Genomic DNA, 18,769 nt, shown 5'->3' on the forward strand with positions numbered 1-18,769 from the left:
TAAATATATTAAATATATTTATGTAAATTTAGAGGGAATTTCTTCAATGTGTATTATCTGAGAGGTAGTACTAAAAGTAATTTTTATTTCCTTCCTTGTGTTTTACTGTGTTTTCCAAGTTTCTGCCATAGATATATTTTATAATCAGAAAAATATAAATGTTATTTTCGTAAGTATAAAATCCAGAGGCAAAATACATTCCACAAGTATCAAAGGGTAAATCATCTAATCAATCCATAAGCCATAGGTTGATAGAAAAAAATAGACAAAAGACACACTTTACAATAAACAACTTATATTCTATTTATTAAATAGGAAAAGTTTTACTTCACTAATAGTTAAACACAAAATATGAAACTTCAAAAAAGTCAAATATAATCTCAAAGGGACAACACTTAATGGTGGAAATGCAGTAAAAGAAGCAGTCAAACACCTTCAGTGGTGGTGGGGTACTTGACACAACTTCTGAGGAAAGCAATTTGATAATACAATCTTGCTGGACACTTTTTTAAAAAATTACGATTATTGCAATCAAAGTGCCAGAAATCCTAACTCAAATTGGTTTAAGCCAAAAGGGGAGTTTAGTGACTCATGAGAATGAAAAATCTCCTGGTGTGGCTGGCTCCTGGGTTAAAATGAGGACTGGGTTTCTGTCCACTTCTCAGCTTTGCTTTCTTCTATGTCATCTTCATTTTCACGTTCACTTTCCCCCTAAGGGGGGCCAAACAAGTCCAGAAATATCCATCAGCTTAGAACCACCCATGGAAAGAGAATGCTTACTTCCCAGTAATCTTCATAAAAGTCCTGGGAAGAATCTGACCCAGGCAGGGGAACTGTGCCCATCCTCAGCCAGTCACTGTAGCCACAGGATGGAATACTCTCCCTCGAGCTTGATGGTCTTCCCTACTCAGGACCCACAGACTCAGATTTGGGCAAGGGATTCTGCAGTTACAGTGGGTGCTGTTAACAGAAGAAGGAAAAGTGGATGTCAGGCAGGTAGAAACAATTAAGGTACTCACTCTGCTGACTTGGAGAAATCACCTGAATTGCAGACAATTTATGCATGAAGCTAAAATAAGACTGTAGCAACAGAAAAAAAAAAACAGAAATAACCTAAATATCCAGCAATATGCAAGTTGAGTAAATCATGCTTTATTCATATAACGGAATAGTATACAACAATTAAAAAGCTTAATAATCTGATGTGAAGAAAATAAATTCTATAGCAGGGTGTATAGTTTGGCCCCAATTTTTTAAAAAATATTTATAGACTTTCATTCAAAAAGATTAGACCAATATGTACAAAATACATTGAATGAGGGATGATTTTTGTATTCTTGTATTTGCTTTATCTTGTATTTGCTTTATCACTCTCAACACCACCACCCCCTCAAAGAAACTGAAACTGCCAAACAAGTATATTGAGTATATAGTAATTAACTGTGTTCTAAGTAATAAAATAGGTAAGTTTTCTAAATTCATTGAAGCAACTTGAATTACAATAGTGTTTGGCCACTTTTTTTGAAAGGAATCGGGAAGACTTTTTTTTAATGGAATCAAACAGGAGAGTTGATTGGAATGTTCTTCTCAGCTGCTTTGTATCTAAAAGCAACATGGCCCGATGATTATGCCTGATTTATTTAATTAAGCCTACTTTTCAGGATAAATGTCAATTTCTAACAGCATTAATTATACTTCAGTAACTAATGACAGATGTAACCAGGGACTATCTTCTGTCCAAAACAGCGTGCCACACTTAAAATGCTGATCTGCAATAAATATTTCCCCACCTTTCCAAAGCAGAGGTTCCTATGAAACCTTTGATAAACCAAAATGGCACAAAGCAAAGAAGCAATTGCCTTAGCTCACATCTTGCTAACGGATGCACAGAAGCATCTGAGATAAAGCACAGATGCTCAGACACAGTTCAAAGCTATGGTGACTTAATGCTCAGATGCTGAGTGTAGTTCCAAGGGAAGGAGCTTGGTGGTGCCACTCTCACCGCTTGGAGAGCATGTTGCCTCTATAAGGGCTGCTGCAAAACTAATACTCTTTCCACTTTTCATCTCTTGTAAAAGTGAAAATCGCCTTTGAATTTCTTTCAGTTAGCGAAAGATACTAACATGTAGGTCTTCTGTAAAAGTGAAGTGGTGTAAAGTGAACTCTGCAAAAAATGGGGGATACCTGTATTACTATTACATTTATGTAACTGGCATGAAAGTCTGAATATTTTAAGCCTGGGAGGGCCTGCCTGGATTGTCACTCCAGGCACAATAAAACTTGCTCAGGAATGTCTGGGTAGCCTGGTGGACCCAGCAGGCAGAGGTCATGTCTGTGGAAGACTTACTGGTAGAGTTGCCAGATATACCAAATAAAAATACAGGATGCCCAGTCAAATTTGAATTTCAAATAAACAATAGTAAGGTTTTTAGGATAAAGACGTCAAATATTTCATCAGGCAACCTTAGCTGGAGAAAGAGGATGGTTAGAAAACTAAAATGGAATGGGGGCCTCTAGGGCTAAGAGCCGTTAGGAAGCAACCCCCAGATCGCAGGGAACATCCAGTTGGGTAAAGGGGAGGTGCACAAAATAAGCAGTTGTTATAAATATTAATCTATCATCAAGGTACAACCAGCTTCCCGTGCCTCGCAGTGATCTCACTGTTACTGAACAGCTAGAGCGGCTTATGACTAACCTAGCTCCTGTGCTGAAAGGATCTTGGTGTCTCAACTTTGGTTTGTGTGCAGCTGTTGCTTCCAAACCTCCTGCTACATTATTCGAGGCTTTGATTCCTTGTGTCCTTGCCTGACTTTTTCCAGCCTATACCCCTGGCTCTGATAACACGTCAGATCTCATTCAACAGTCATCTTTGTAAAAATACCATCTCATCTGCTCTCCAATCACGTGATTCGATGTGCACTTCCTGGTCCCTACAAAAGGCATCAGTTGAGATGTGATTTAATCCAGGTCCTCTTCGTGTTATCTCAAAGTCTGCACCAGAGGAGCCTTCAGCATTCCGCTCACCTCCTCAGTGATTTAACAATAAGGGTTTGCTTTGCATAAGAAGATTATTTTCTTTTTTCACTTTGGGTCTTTTTTTTTCTGGGATTGGGTAGGTACTTAGGTTTATTTATTTATTTTGATGGCAGTGCTGGGGACTGAACCCAGGACCTCGTGTTTGCTAAGCATGTGCTCTACCACTGAGCTACACCCTCCTCCACAAGAAGATTATTTTCTTCTTTTCTCTGCTAATCTCCTGTTCTTTAACAAGTCCTATCCCTGTTTTCACCTATTCTTTAACTTTCTTATCACTGTCAACTAACTTGAAAGGTGAGAAGTCTGTTGCTTTCCTGAGGTCCTAATATTTCAACGTGTTTTGGGTGCATGAAAGGCTTTCCTGGGGACTTCACATGGTGAACTTTGTACGACATAAAGGCTTGTATCTGGAGGCCCTTGTCATCTGATAAACTGAAAAGAAATAATCAATATCCAGAAAGCTCTAGCAGGATATTAAACTGAGAATTTATTTGAACTAAACATGAAAAAACTCCAGTGATATTTTTCAAGGCTCCCAACTGAAAGGTTACCTCTTGTTCAGTAACCAGACAACACAATAAATAGCAAAAGTGAGATTTTTTTTAAAGTCTTAAATACCACTACCATTAAATACCACTAATTAGTTTGAATTTGGGTTTAAAAATTTTTTTTATCATCATTCCATACAAAGTAGAAAAAACAGGAACATTTTTGAATTCAGGAAGTGTTATTTGGAAACATTCTTTGAGGCTGGATTTCTCTTGGAATAATTTAAAGTGTCTTCCCCATTGTACAAGAAGCAAATCATCAAAACATCCTCTCACTCCCTCATTTAACCTTGGTAAGTAATGATATGTGCTGGCAGATTAACAATGAACGCTGGTTTCATACGATCCTAAGAAAAGATGGAGATCTGTTAATAATTCTATATTTCATATGTTCTTTTCTTATTCTCAATACTGAATTAGTCTTCCCATCAAATAGATCTGAGAATTATCACCCATGCCTGCTGCTTTCCAGTATCTGTCATTACTTCCCCTCGCCCTACTTTGTCTAGAATATTGACTGGGGGAGAGTGGGTAAGGTCACTGCTTTCCCCACAACCACTTCTGCAAAATCGTTCTGAGAGGACTTATGGGGGCTGAGATGGGGGGGATTAAAAATTGGTACTAGTATTTTTATCATACTTGTTCAGACCTGCTCTTAACTTTGACTTTGTCAAATATAAATGAGTTTTCAAAAAATCTGATATTTGGAATATATATGACAATATATGTATATATACATGTGTATGATTTCTATATGTAAATTGTGTATACACATATATGCTTTCTTCTATGACTCTAGACCCTTTAGAGTTGTCTATAAGTAGTAGACATAGATTCCTAACATCTCAGAGTTCTTTTTGTAATGTTATATTATAACAACTCAGTTCAACAACTGTGTATTCATCTCCTAACCTTTTTCAAGATGACAGAGGTGAATACATGAGCTGCCTTATGTTCCCAAGGACCTGGCTGCTCCATCTCAGTACACAACTAACTGCAATACAAGGCACATTACGATGAACTCTATACATCCAGGTTCACATGGAGGTGGTAGTAATTAAGTCTGGTTGGGAGTCTAAGCCTCACTAACCAGCGAGTCCTAGATTTCCACGTGTGAATGAAGGCAAGGACATTCCAGAGAAGAAGAGCTTAAACAAAGTCCTGGGAGTATGCTACTTCCACCGAGGGACAGAGAGTCTATGCAAAGTGTCAAGGACAGGAAACTGGATGTGGAAAGGTGGGTAGGAGAGATAAATTATGTAGGACCTTTATGGCCAAGCAAAGATCTTGAACTTTATTTTGCAGACAGCAGAAAGTCAGATAGGTTTTCTATGCAGGGAAATGACATCCAGATTCAAGACTCAGAAAGACAATTCCAGAAGCTTAGGGTAAACGGACAGGAGCAGGCATAAAGAACAGTGAGAGAGTCAAGCCAGGAGGCTATAAGGATAACGCCAATGGAACACAATGGCAGCCTGGCCTGGAGAATAAGCAAGGACACTGAGAAAAGATACAGTTGTGGTGAAGGAGAGAGAGGACTCAAAGCAAAATTGGATTCTATTTGGAAGACTGGGTGGATGGTAATATTATTAGCTGAGCTACAGAACATAGGCATAGTAGCAAGTTTGAGAGTCAGGTTTTAGATATGTTGGGTATAGGATGTTTGGAACATCTGGGTGGAGTCTAATATGCAAGTGAACTTCCATTCTGTAGCCTAGGACAGAGAACTGGGAACAGATGTAAATTAGCAGGCAGACTACGGCAATTTTTATACCTACCTCCACTTTCTGATAATATGATTGATTCAGGAAGCTGAAAATCCTTCTTTTACAAAAAATACCCAGACATGCTGCATAAAAGATAACAAACATCTTTTTAAAGGCACAGACAAGTCCACCACAGAGTAATGGAAAACCTCCAAATACATCTAACAGGCATTCCAGAAGGGCTTAATGAGGGCTGGAGTTGAGAGTGTAAGAAGACATATTTCAAAATGCAATAAATGAACTTAACATATGATCCAGCAGTCCCACTCCTGAGCATATATCAGGAGGGAACTCTAATTTGAAAAGACACATGCACCCCAATGTTCATGGCAGCACTATTTACAATAGCCAAGACATGGAAACAACCTAAATGTCCATCGACAGATGACTGGATAAAGAAGATGTGGTACATAAATATATGATGGAATACTACTCAGCCATAAAAAAGAATAAAATAATGCCATTTGCAGCAACATGGATGGATCTGAAGATCGTCTTTCTAAGTGAAGTAAGCCAAGAAGAGAATGAGAAATAACATGTTATCACTTATATGGGCAAATCTAAAAAAAGAAAAAAGAAGACATTAATGAACTTATTTACAAAACAGAAACAGACTCACAGACATAGAAAAACTTATAGTTACTGGGGAGAAACAGAATGGGAAGGGGTAAACTGAGATTTCGAGATTTGCAAATATTAGCTACTATATATAAGATAAACAATAAGTTTCTTCTGTATGGCAAGGAACTATATTCAATATCTTGTAGTAACCTATAATAAAAAATAATATGAAAATGAATATATGTATGTATACATATGAAACAGTGTGCTGTACCCGAGAAATTGACACAACATTGTGAACTGACTATACTTCAAAAAAAAAAAAAAAAAAAGAAGAGTGTGGCTTTAGTGTAATAGCATCATCTGGTGACCACGCCCACTTCCGTTACTTTGGCTGCGGTCTGTAGTTTGGTCTGAAAGCGGAAATGCCGTGCAGGGCATACTAGCTGGTTTCCATGCTGTTTTCCGCAGCAGGGTGTTGTTGCCAATCATTGTCAGAAAGCCGTCGCAACAGCTCTGCTCCCAATGACCTGACGTAGAACTGTCTGGGCTGTGGCTGGAATATTAAATGACATTGTGTTTCTGCAGCCAGCTGAGCTGCTTGAGTCACAGCCGCAGTAAAAACGTTTTAACAAAATTAAAATCTCTGCGGGGGAGGGGAAAGCAGAGAATAAAGAAGGTTGGGCAGAATGCTGAGATGGAGGAAGGCAAGAGCGGGAGACGCTGGCATTGACTAATTTCTATATTTAGTTATAAGAGGAAAGTAGAGATGGAGGCTGAGAGGTCTACATTTGTGATTTAAAACAGTCTACAATTTGCTCCCCATGGAATTGAAAAAAAAACCATAAGAATTTTCTGGAAAATACATCTACTAAATCAAAAGGGGCCATGGGACAAAGAAATCAAAGCTATCCCCTGTGAGAGCAAATTGAAACAGATCAATTACCTCTTGTCACTTCCTATTTCCAAACTAATGAATTACTTTTTAAAAAGCCTGGTTCTGTGCACTGCTGGGTTTAGCACCAAAAAGGAAATTTCTGATGTGTATCTCTCATGCAAATGGAAAATGATTAGGATGATAAAGTACTGCTGCTGCTTTAGGGAATCAACATAAGTAATTCTTATTCATACAGAAAAACTAGAATTTGGAAAATCTTTATGTTAAGTTAGAGCCCTGAGGAGCATATTGTATTTTATTTTTACTCAAAGGAGTATGTCTAAGTGTCACCTTGAACAAAGGAAAGAAGATGGAATCTAAACTACAAGGTAACTTTCTTTCGTTTGCTTCATTTAGAAAGGAAGAAATACCCCAGTATTCACAGCATGGAGACACGGAAGTAACCTAAATGTCCATCGACAGATGACTGGGTAAAGAAGATGTGGTGTATATAAACACAACAGGATATTACTCAGCCATAAAAAAGAATGAAACAATGCTATCTGCAAACAACATGGAGGGACCTAAAGATGATCATACTAAGTACGTCAGACAGACAAAGACAAATCTCGTATGATATCACTTACATGTAGAATCTAAAAAATGATACAGATGAACTTATTTACAAAACAGAAGTAGACTCCCAGACATAGAAAACAAACTTGCGGTTACCAAAGGGGGTGTGGAGGTGTGGAGGGGGAGCGATAAATTAGGAGTTTGGGATTAACAGATACACACTATATATAAGATAGATACAACTAGGACCTACTGTAGAGCACAGGGAACTATATTCAGTATCTTGTAATAACCTATAATAGGAAAGAATCTATAAAAGAATATATACATATATGTATATGTATAACTGAATCACTTTGCTGTACACCTGTAAATAACACAATCATTGTAAATCAACTATATACTTCAATCAAAAAAAGAAAAAAGAAGGAAGTAATAACTTGTCGTCCCACTGCTTTCCAGGCCCTGAGGGTACAAAGATGAGTTAGACAATCCCTGTAATTCACAGACAAGTGTAAAAGGATGAGACGCCAGGTAAGGGTAGCAAAGAATAGCCAAGAGCTGCAAAGACCAGCAAAGAGCTCAAAGGCAGGAAGAACTGCTGGGCCCGGGAGGGACTAGAGGCAGGCACTGGACGTCAGGAATCCACTTTGCACGAGGCCTTGATTCTGTAGGCTGTGGAGGGCTGAGTTTAATGCAAAGAAGCAACATTTTTAAGGAAACTCTCTCTGGCAGCAGCATAGAGGCCAGCCCGCATCCATGACTCTCAACTCTCTTCCACCAAGACAGCCACGATGACATCTTCCCAGTTCCCCGTGTGTAACTAATATGGGGGACTTCATCTTTAAGAAAGCATCCTGAAATGCAAGTGATTTTTCACAAAGTAAATTTATCACCAACTTTGGCACTTCAACTGTTACTAAGTGATTTACAATGTGCCACACAACTGATCATGAAAGAGTTAGGATGACGAGGCTGGGCACTGCTAGAGCAAGGATGGCCATCTGTGCTCCACAGACACCTGGAGGTTCAGGGACGGTGTCCTGGGAACTGGGGGGGAGAGGTAAGGAGACAGAGCCCAAAACTGCCCCCCCGACACAAACATACAAAACACACTTCAACCACAGCAGCTGCACTTTTATCTTACTATTACAGGTCTTTCACCAAAATTTTGTTTTAATAAAGGCTCCACTGCTTTAAAAAAAAAAAGCAAAACTTATTTGCACAGATGGATAGAAGATGGGAGAGACTGACGGCAGATAAGTCAAATAGGAGATAACTGTAATAGTCTGGGTGAGAATAATAAAATTGGGTTCAGCTAAATCGAGTTGAGTGGATGACTCAAACCTCATAAACCAATATGAATTACATTGCCTAGCTATAAGGTATTTCCATGATATATATAATAGGAAACCATACTACTAATTTTGGCATGAGATGGCACACAAATGAATAATAAAATATACGAGATTAGCGCTTCTCAAACTTTAATGTGTATAGACATCACCTGGAGATCTTGTTAAAATACAGATTCTGATTCCCAGGGTGTGGGGTGGGGCCCGAGAGTCTCCATTTCTGAGAAGTTCCCAGAGATACGTTTTCCAAGGACCACACTTCGAGTAGCAAGGGTCCAGGGACTCCTCCAGAGAATTCCCAGCCCAATGCAAGGGCGTGGGCTTTGAAATCAGAGACCTTTGGACTTAAGCCCAGGATTCACCACTTACAAATTGTAGCTGACTGCTCAGTCTGTGTCTTTGTCTAATGATAGCACTCCACTAGCTGGTGAGCTGTTGTGAGGATTAAGAAAGAGAACACACGTAAGGTGTTAGCACAGTGCCTAGCTCATGGCGAACATTTAGTAACAGGTAAATGTCACTAAATGCTACTGTCACTGTTTTCTAAAAGCCAGTTTTAGAAAAGAGTGATCCACACATCCGCTGTATCAGCATCACTGGTGGTGCCAGGTTAAGATGCAGATATCTGCATCCCCTCTTCTCTTTGTCAACTGGACTTATGTCTTCATTGGTCATTCAAGTGGGGCGAAGGAAGGATCCTTTTAAAATTCAAGCAAACTGGGTGCTTGTCTTATAACTTGTCAGAGGAAACAAATTTTAAGGGAGGAAGGAAGGAAGGAAGGAAGGAAGGAAGGAAGGAAGGAAGGAAGGAAGGAAGGAAGGAAGGAAGGAAGGAAGGAAGGAAGGAAGAAGTTGTGAATTCCTGGACCCCGCTCCCCACCATTCAACCCAATGAACCGTAACATCTGAGGGAGGATTGATCGGCACTTTTAACAAACCCTTTACACACCAGAGCTGAAGGATCACGGCTGGGAGCTTCGTGCATGTGAGGCTGGACTTGGTCAGAAAACTTCCAAGGAATATTTATTTTGCCTGCAGGGTCAAAGCTTGGCTTATACCATGACCTGGCTTCCTGGAGCAGGAGAAAAGTGAAAGGCAGTGTGGTCACTGGGCCACAGAGATGAGAACATTCATAGAATGAAAGGAGAAATCTATGCTCTGCTTCCCCATGTTCCTTGTCAGGTAAGAAGCTCATGTCCCAGAGCAAAAAAGACCATCTCAAGCCCCCTTCCTTCCTCCACTTTCATGCAAGGTTTCTCACCAAGAGAAGTTAAGAGGAACGGCATCTTTTCAGACCAATTCTGGGCAAAACTGACCCTGGACTGAGTATCAAAGTTAATCCAAGTTAATTCAGAGGCCTCTCTGATTTGCTTTTTTTCCCCTTTATCCCACTGCTCAGGCATACCCTCTCTTCTCATCCTCTGATGCCATGTGCCACCTCGTTTTTCTAGATCCCCACTGCAGTGTGTTCTCCCTCAACTGCACCCTTATGCCTCCTTCCTACTGAGCACACAGACTACTTCGTGGGATAAACAGGTGGGGAGGCAGGCATTCTTTAGAAGAAATGCGTGGGCTGAACCCAAGCCACACCTCAAAGGATCAGACCTAACTCCATGACTAGAGGGACCAAAGCTGGTACTACCTACAGACAAAGCAGGACTGTACTTAGAAAACAAAATTAAATGCATAATTAAGTGACCAGCAAGGTCCCCAGAATCACAGAGCATAACAGATAACTTCAGCCTAGAAAAAGGCAGATGTTGCTAGTTGTTCACCACACACGTGGGAAAAAATCTCAAAAGCGGTCCAAAAGAAGATCCACTTTTGATTAAATAAACTGTTCAGTGAACCTGTCAGGGCCAATTCCTCATTTTCCAAAATCTCTTGCACCTGTACATATTAGGCAATTAGTCAACAAATTATTCATTGAGTATCTATTGTGTGGCCAGCATCCTTCTAGGTCCTGGGGATGCTACTGCATAGATTGCATTTAATGTGCTTATTTTTGAATACATAAATAAGTTAATTTTAGTTGATTATAGAACTATATGCTGTAATGCTTGCTACTAGGAAGAGAAAATAGGGTGCTATGACTGGGCATGCGGACATTAGCGGAGCCTTCTCTATGGAGGTGGCATCCAAGGTGAGAGCTACATGAGGGGAAGGTGGCAGCCATGTAAACATCCAGGGGAAGAGCATTCCAAACAGAAGGACAGTAATGCAAAGACCTTGAGATGAGAACAAGCTTGGCATGTTTCAGAGACCAAATGAAGGCACCCAATACGCGTTTGCATTAAATACACGGATATCTACTACTTCCCAACCAATGTGATTGGGAGCCTTGTTAGAATTTGAACTATGGCATTAACACATTATTAATTACTTTCCTTTTAATTCATTGAGTATTAATTACCCCCTAGGTGGCAGGCTCTCTGAAAGAGGTAGTTGGTAAGAGGTGCATTGGGAAGTGTATTCGTTGAGATCATAATGGGTGGTGGAGACAGATATGTGAGCACACAGACAAAGCAACCTTCCAAGTGAGTTACAGCTGGAGCAGGAGTGTCACAAGGGACCGTGGAAGCTTAGAGGAAGGTCTCCCCCTCCGGGAGAATGGGGGAAGCCTTTACATAAGAGGTGACCTTTGAATTGAGCCTGTAAAGAGGAATAGGATTTAACAAGATGAACTGTTCCAGCAATACTGTGGACTAAATATCCTGAAAAATCCTCTAGTGACAGAAGACCTAAACTGTTGAATTAAATACAATAACTATCTTTTGAAAATCAGGACTGGAGAATAGTGAACTAGTGCTGAAGCTGACCTTTTACTGAAAGCATTTGCAGAAAGTAGGAACCCGGAGCCCTGGGGGAGAGGCTGGGTAGGGAGTCAGGGGGCCAGGACCCAGGAGACAGGAGTTGGAGGTGAGACACCACATTATATCAGGGACCTTGAAGGGCCACACCGTTCTTACAAAGGTAGGAGGGAAAACTGCCCCTTAACAAAGGCAAAGCACCTAGAGATGTAAGTTGTTCATCTCAGTCCAGGTGCTAGGGAAGGAAAACAAAGGGAAAGACATGTCTCCTAAGACAGTGAGTAACTAGAGCCATCCTTCTCTCCCTCAGACCGGGGTTTGATTACACCACTCACTCGATTTACACCCCAGATTCCCCAAAGGCTCACGAATGGACAGCACTGCATACTTCAAGAAGATGGTGTGAAAGATGGGCTAAAATTAGGATCATGTAAGAAGCAGTTAGTTAGGTCCACCCTAAAAATCTGTGCATTTCTCTGTAGATTATAGCTCAATAAATTTTTTTTTTCAACAAAGAAGAAAAGGAGGACAAGTAGGATGAGGAGAAAGAGGAGAAGGAAGAGGGGGAGTTAAACGTCCAGATATGCTCCACAGTTTAGGTCTCTAGACAACCTCCCCTAGACTAGAGGGTTCCTCTCTACAGAGGGCGAAAGGCTGCCCGCAGCGGAGACGTCAGACGTAGCTGATGGCACAGATACAGTAAGCAGAAACAAGAGGCGAACATGTGCACACAAGACACTGTGACTGCCTTAGCCTTCTTTCCCCCACTTTGCTCCCAGAGCCTGGCAGCTAGGGTCAAAACATAATGACCCTGGAGTCTCCCTAATAAAATGGCCCAGATCACCCTGAAGGTAAGACAAATCCCACCCTTCTGCCCAGAGCTTCCAATAGGCTTTTTAGTCTTTCTCTCTTAAGCAGGAGCGGACAACCAAAGATTACTAGACATCCTAAAAATCCTCCACTGGGGAAGGTGGAGGCCCATACAAGCAAGCAAACAAGCCACATACAAAAATAGAAACCAAGCAGGGGAAATAAAACTTTTTAAATTTAAAAAAGATTCCTACAGACATGAATATTGCATTCACAAAATAAGAACGGGATGCTATAAAAAGGAACATTTAGAAGAAACAAAAAGAAGAGGTCTTGAAATTTAAAAACACGGAAGCAGAAATGGAACAATCCACGACAGAATTTTCTCTCTCAATTTCTGGAGGCCAGAAGTCGGAGATTAGGGTACCAACATGGTCGGGTTCTGGTGAGAGCCCTCTTTAGGGGTGCAGACTTCTTTCAATATCCTCACACGACAGAAGGTGAGCCACCTCTTTGGTCCCTTCTCATAAGGGCACTAATTCCACTCATGAGGGCTCCACCTCATGACCTAATTACCTTCTAAGGGCCCTACCTCCTGTCACATTAGATTAGATTTCAACCTATGAATTTTGGGGGACACACACATTCAGTCCATAACAGAGGGCCAGTAAATGAGGTACAGTATCTGACAGGCATTCCCAGAAGGAGAATAGTGAAGTAACTCAAGGAGATTTCTTAGAATCTAAGGATGCGACCTGCAGATTGAAAGAGCCCGCTGACAGCCCAGCACAATGACTAAAGCAGACCCACATCAAAGAACAACATTATGAAATTTTACAATACTACCATCAATTTTTTAATTCTTATTTTTTATTGAAATGTAGTTGATTTACAATGCTAGTTTCAGGTGCACAGCAAAGTGATTCAGTTATATATATGCATATACATTTTTCAGATTCTTTTCCATTACAGCTCATTATAAGAAATTGAATATAGTTCCCTGTGCTACACAGTGGGTCCTTATTGTTTATTTTATATATAGTAATGTGTATCTATTAATCTCAAACTCCTAATATATCCCTTCCCCACACCATTCCTCTCTGGGAACCACAGTTTGTTTTCTATGTCCATGAGTCTATTTCTGGTTTATAAATAAAATTTGTATCTATTTTTTTAGATTCTACACATAAGTGATATCATATGACATTTGTCTTTGTCTGATTTACTTAATATGATAATCTCTAGTCCATCCATGTTGCTGCAAATGGCATTATTTCATTCTTTTTTGTGGCTGAGTAATATTCCACTGTATTTCTTTATCCATTTATCTGTTGGTGGACATTTAGGTTGTTTCCACATCCTGGCTATTGTGAATAGCTACTAGTATCAATTTATTAGTTTACAGAGATAGCGAAAGTAAAAACAATAACAAATAACTAATCATATATAAAGGATCAGGAATCAGAATGGCTTTGGATCCCTTAACAATAATACTAGAAGCAAGAAGTCAACAGAGCATTTCTGTTTCCAGTAACAGCATGCCAGGTGACTGAGCAAATCCTTCTGCTGAAAACAGAAAAACTGGATAGTCTATTTTTGAAAATAAAGATACCTTTAAAAAAGTAAAGACAGGAAAAGACAGCTGGGAACTCTCAGGTCACTTTTCAGACTAGAGCACATACACAGAGAGGCCAGCAGAACAACAGAGCAAGAACGGCAAACCCGAGCTAGACTCGCTCTCCCTCCCCCGAGCTGCGGAAACTTGTAGAGAGGACAGCCGTGGTGCTGCCTGGGGAGCAGCAGTGAAAGACGGGGGTGCAGGGAGGAAGAGAAGGCATCCTATGGAGGTTGTACCCACAGATTGGTCCTCCGTGCAATTGTATTCAGGATACGCATAACCTGGGTGGGCCAGGAACCTCTCCAACTTGGTGAGGTCCTTCCAGATAGTGCCCGTAGGCACCTGGCAGAAACACACGCAAAGCCCTGCAGGAAGGCACATCCAGCCGAGGCCCCAGAGAACCGCCGCAAATCATTTTTCTCAGGTGATGTCCATCAAGCTGCAGAAGCACACCAGAAAACAAGACACGAACCCAAGTGAGAACCAATGTTGGAATGATTGGTCGTGAACTTTAACCTATGCTTTCCAAGTTCAAAGAACTAGACTTAAAAATATCATCAGGAAACAAGGGATTGTGAGAATGACACAGCGGTTTTGAAAAAGAACCAAAGACAATATTCAGAAATGAAAAAAAATTTAAGGTATGCCTTCATAATTCAGAAGGAAAATGATGGCTGATCTAAAATTCTTGACCTAGCTACTCTATGCATAAATTAACAGGCTACGATAAAGAAAATTTCAACAGGCAATATTTCAAAACACTTACCTCCAGGGCACTCTTTCTGATGAGGTTACTGTAGGGTTTGGTCCATCAAAATCAAACCCTAGACCAAGAAGATACAGGAAACAAAAAACAGGAGATCCAATGTACAAGAGAGGCAAAGGGAACTTCCAGGAGGATGTTGAAAGGAGGTACCAGGATGATAGCCATGGAGCAGATACAGAGGAAATCTGTCTCTATCGCAGCAACAGAATTCAAGAAACAGACACATTGAGAGCCTCCATCACTAAGATCTCTGCCATCATTCTCCTTTTTCTGTTTGTTTGTTTTTTTTTTTTAACCTGAATACAGAATGCCTGGCCAGTCTTATATGTACTCAACTTTTTTTGGACCATTGGTACAAAAATTCCTGTTCTCCCCTCCATATCTGTTGCTTGGATCTACTAAGATGCTCATTCATTCCTGGGTGATTTGACCTACTGAGAGCTGGAGGCAGGTCATCTGATCTCAGAAGCAGGAAATACAGGGCACCCCACTCCCTTTAATACTATTTTTATGAAAATCTTTAAGTTCCACCCTGCATCCCTGCCAGATGCTCTAACTGTGATCCGCCATCTATTTTCCAGAGCTCATTGTTCTCCTAAAAGTTCCCAGAACTCAATTTCCTAAAATCAAACAATAAAACACCAACATACCTACAGGTAAGTAAACCCTCATATTAGAATGTATAAGAGCTAAAACACCACTTATTTGGACTTACAATTTATGAGACTGTCACAACACTTCACTTGCGAGATCAAGCCACGTCCAAGTCTGCACATATGGCGCCCTTTTCAAACATCCTCACATCATTGTGCCATCTCCCAACTGTTTGGGGAAGTAACTTCAGACTTCACCTATGTATTATTTTGTTTAAGCTATTGGATTGGGGAACATACATAAAATTTTTTTCTCTACAACTTAAGCTGAAAAAATGTGTTGAGAGGCTGCAGTCTGTGAAACTGGAGTATTAAAAGCCAAGGGGTCATCCAGCAGGAAAACATCACCAGAGAAAGGCCCAGCCAGCTGCCCTGTGCCCTGGGAGTCCTTCCTTCGGTGACATCACCCAGAGCTAAATGCCCAGAGTCTTAGCAGGAGGGAAGGTCTAACATCAGCTTTGCTCCTGGGAATTTCCACCATCCAAAAGAAAGGCCACCTCAGTGGGGGAGCAGGGGTGCTCACTGAGAAATGCAGGATATTCATCAGTTGTGGGAAAACATATGCTGAAAGGATATTTTCCCCTCTTGTCTGATTGGTGAGTTAGAATTTGATGATCCAAGTAGTTCCAGGAAATAAGATTCATGACGTCAATTTGTGCTGACATTTTCTCAGCCACTCAATTCCCTCCTTACGGCCGGCTGCACTTAGCAGTGTTACACAGCCAGGCGGGGTCAGTTACCACATAAATTTCACTAGATACTTCTTATTTTCGGGCCCACACCATTAGAAGAAATTCTGCCAAGAAATTCTCCTGCAGTCTTAAATGAAGTCACATGACCCTGACACACAATTTATTAACCGCTGTTATGTTTCAGGTTGGAAGTTTGCAGAGAAAATAAAAATAAGGTCCTAGGTGCATCTGTTTATAGCTATATTTCAAGGGTTAAAGTGATTACATAAGCGAGTTGAATCATGATTTGCTAATTAATACAAAGCTCTTGTAAATGGCTTAAATAATTGGGTTTTTTTTTTAAGACTTTTACATTTGAAAATAAAATGTCTCATGAATGTTTTCCTTGAAGTCTTCATTAAAATTATGAAACATTCACTTTGCTGTTTAATAAATGCCTGATGATGATAATGCTTTGTTTTTAAATGAAGATTTTTTTAAGTGAGACTGTTTTTAAAGCAGGATCAGAAATTGTAAGGTAAGGATTCTGATCACCAATTCCAACAGCGGGGGCAGGGGGGTGGCGGAGGAGAGGACGTTGCCCCCCTACACCACCAAGCAATTCTTCAACACTGCCTGGGTGTCCTACAATTTAATTCAATTCCAACGCTGTTTACCTGCAGATACCACCAGATTCTACAGGTTATGGGCTCAGTCCTACAAGAATACCCCCTACTTCAGATGCCAATCAGTAGTACTGGTTGTCACCTGGGCTTCTGACCCACAGGCAGAAGACCCACAGGTAGGTGGTTCCAGAGATCCCTCTCCTCTGGTTTGATTACTTTGCTAGAGCAGCTCACGGAACCTGGAGAAACATCTTACCAGATTACTGGTTTATTTTGAAAAGATGTAACTCAGGAACAGCAAGATGGCAGAGATGCAGAGGTCAAGGTGAGGGAAAGAGCTCAGAGCTTCCACGCCCCTCTGGGTGAGCTACTCTCCCGGAACCTCCACATGTTCACTAACCTGGAAGTTCTCCAAACCCTCTCTTTCTGGGTTTTTGTGGAAGCTTTATTATATAGGCATGATTGATTAAATCATTGGCCGCTGGTGATTGATTCAACCTCCAGCTCCTCTTCCTTCCTTCCCAGGGAGAGGGGTGGGACTAAAAGTTATAACACTTCCATCACACGGTTAGTTCTCCTGGTAACCAGCTCCCAACCTTAGATGGGTCCAAAAGTTACCTCATAAACATAACAAAAGGCACCTTTCTGGCTCTCATCACTTAAGAAATCCAAGGGTTTTAGAAGTTCAGTTCCCAAAACAGGGACAAAGACCAAATCTATATTTGTTGTTAGAGATGACAATATCACATAAGGTATATAATTTAAATGATTAGCTGTGTGGTCAGAGTTTGAGCTGAAGGACATATAATTGATAAAAATCTGGTATCCTGAAGAGCAGGTGCAGTTTCTCTAAAGGCCATACGTTAGTCAGGATAGGCTGCTATAACAAACAGCCCCCAAATATCAATGGTTTAATATAGTAGACATTTATTTCTCACTCATGCAAAGTCCAATGCAGAAGTTTCTAAGCACTGAAGTAAACAGCCCCCAAGGAAGAGACTCAATACTTTAGCCTCCTTCTACCTTGCCACTTCAACCGTCTTCCTCCTGAGGCCACCAAGTTCTGCCAGAGTGAAAGGGTGAGAGTGGAGAAGGCCATCTGCAAAAAATTCCTTGCCTGTTAAGTGACACATCACTTCTGCTCTAATCCCATTGATAAGAGCTAGTCACAGTCTCAATGGTGTGCTGTAAGCAGCGGGTCCCAGCTTCTGAAAGTTGCTTAGGTGCATCCCCCCCCCCCAACTCCACATTCAATGATGTCATGTTTGTGTCTTGAAATAGGCCTTTGTGGAATTTTTACAACATGGAAATAGGCAGGTACTACAGGGGAGGCCTTTTCCCATCTGGAGAGTCAGGTGTTAAACATTTACCAGCACAGCACAGGGTTCCACCCAGCTCGATGCAAGGGGCCTGGGAAGGGGGTCTGGTTGTGTGTCTGTGAGGAATGAGTGGGCCTGGTGAGTATCCAGCCTCTCTCCGTCACTGGAAAGAAAAGCAAAATTAATTTCATTTGACTTTAGAAATGATCTCCTTACAACTGTTCTTTACAAAGGAGCATTACTCTGTTTTGGCTTTTTGTTATCCTGTCTCTGTCACTTATAAACTCTAAGCCCAGGGGAACTGTGTATGAACTGCCTAACTAAAAATACATTGCTGTTAGGGAGGTAAGATGCCACCCTGTTCGTAGGGTTTTCTTCAAGGGAAAGTTCCCCTCTTGTTCATGTGAGGTTCCTGGTCTTCTCCTCCCCACTCAAAATATTACATACTTCCTACAATGCCTTACAAATCTTCATGGGCAATTTTTTTCCCTGATTTTTTAAAATAAGTTGTGTCATGTGGATTACTCTTTTTGTAGGTAATAAATGATCAAATATCAGCAATTTCATATGGCTCAACCTATACTAAGCATAGTTGTTGTTTTCAAGTCCCATCAGGGATTTCCTATCATCTTTTGTTTTGTTTGATGCAGTTTACTGGATTACCCACAAGGTCCCCTTATTAGCAATATAAATGATCAGACGTTGAGGATTTTTTTATCCTCAGTTACTTTCTCTTGACCTGTAGGTTCAGGCTTTTCCCCAAAAGTTAGCATGGAA

The 18,769-nt window shown here is 40.7% G+C and overlaps 1 long non-coding RNA gene and 1 other non-coding gene across 2 annotated transcripts; one reads left to right on the forward strand and one right to left on the reverse strand.

The window, feature by feature from the left end:
* The first annotated feature begins 9,347 nt into the window (after positions 1 to 9,347).
* On the forward strand, positions 9,348 to 9,474 carry LOC116149015 (small nucleolar RNA SNORA27). The gene has a single exon (XR_004132658.1). It is a non-coding gene; the product is annotated as a small nucleolar RNA SNORA27 (small nucleolar RNA).
* A 4,888-nt stretch (positions 9,475 to 14,362) lies between these two features.
* On the reverse strand, positions 14,363 to 18,423 carry LOC135322172 (uncharacterized). Its single transcript, XR_010382539.1, has 3 exons — positions 18,044 to 18,423; positions 14,724 to 14,781; positions 14,363 to 14,396 (listed from the first exon to the last, which is right to left on the reverse strand). It is a non-coding gene; the product is annotated as an uncharacterized LOC135322172 (long non-coding RNA).
* Between the last annotated feature and the right edge of the window lie 346 nt (positions 18,424 to 18,769).

Source organism: Camelus dromedarius, chromosome 1 (assembly GCF_036321535.1).
Source record: "Camelus dromedarius isolate mCamDro1 chromosome 1, mCamDro1.pat, whole genome shotgun sequence".
In the NCBI taxonomy this organism is placed as follows: domain Eukaryota; kingdom Metazoa; phylum Chordata; class Mammalia; order Artiodactyla; family Camelidae; genus Camelus; species Camelus dromedarius.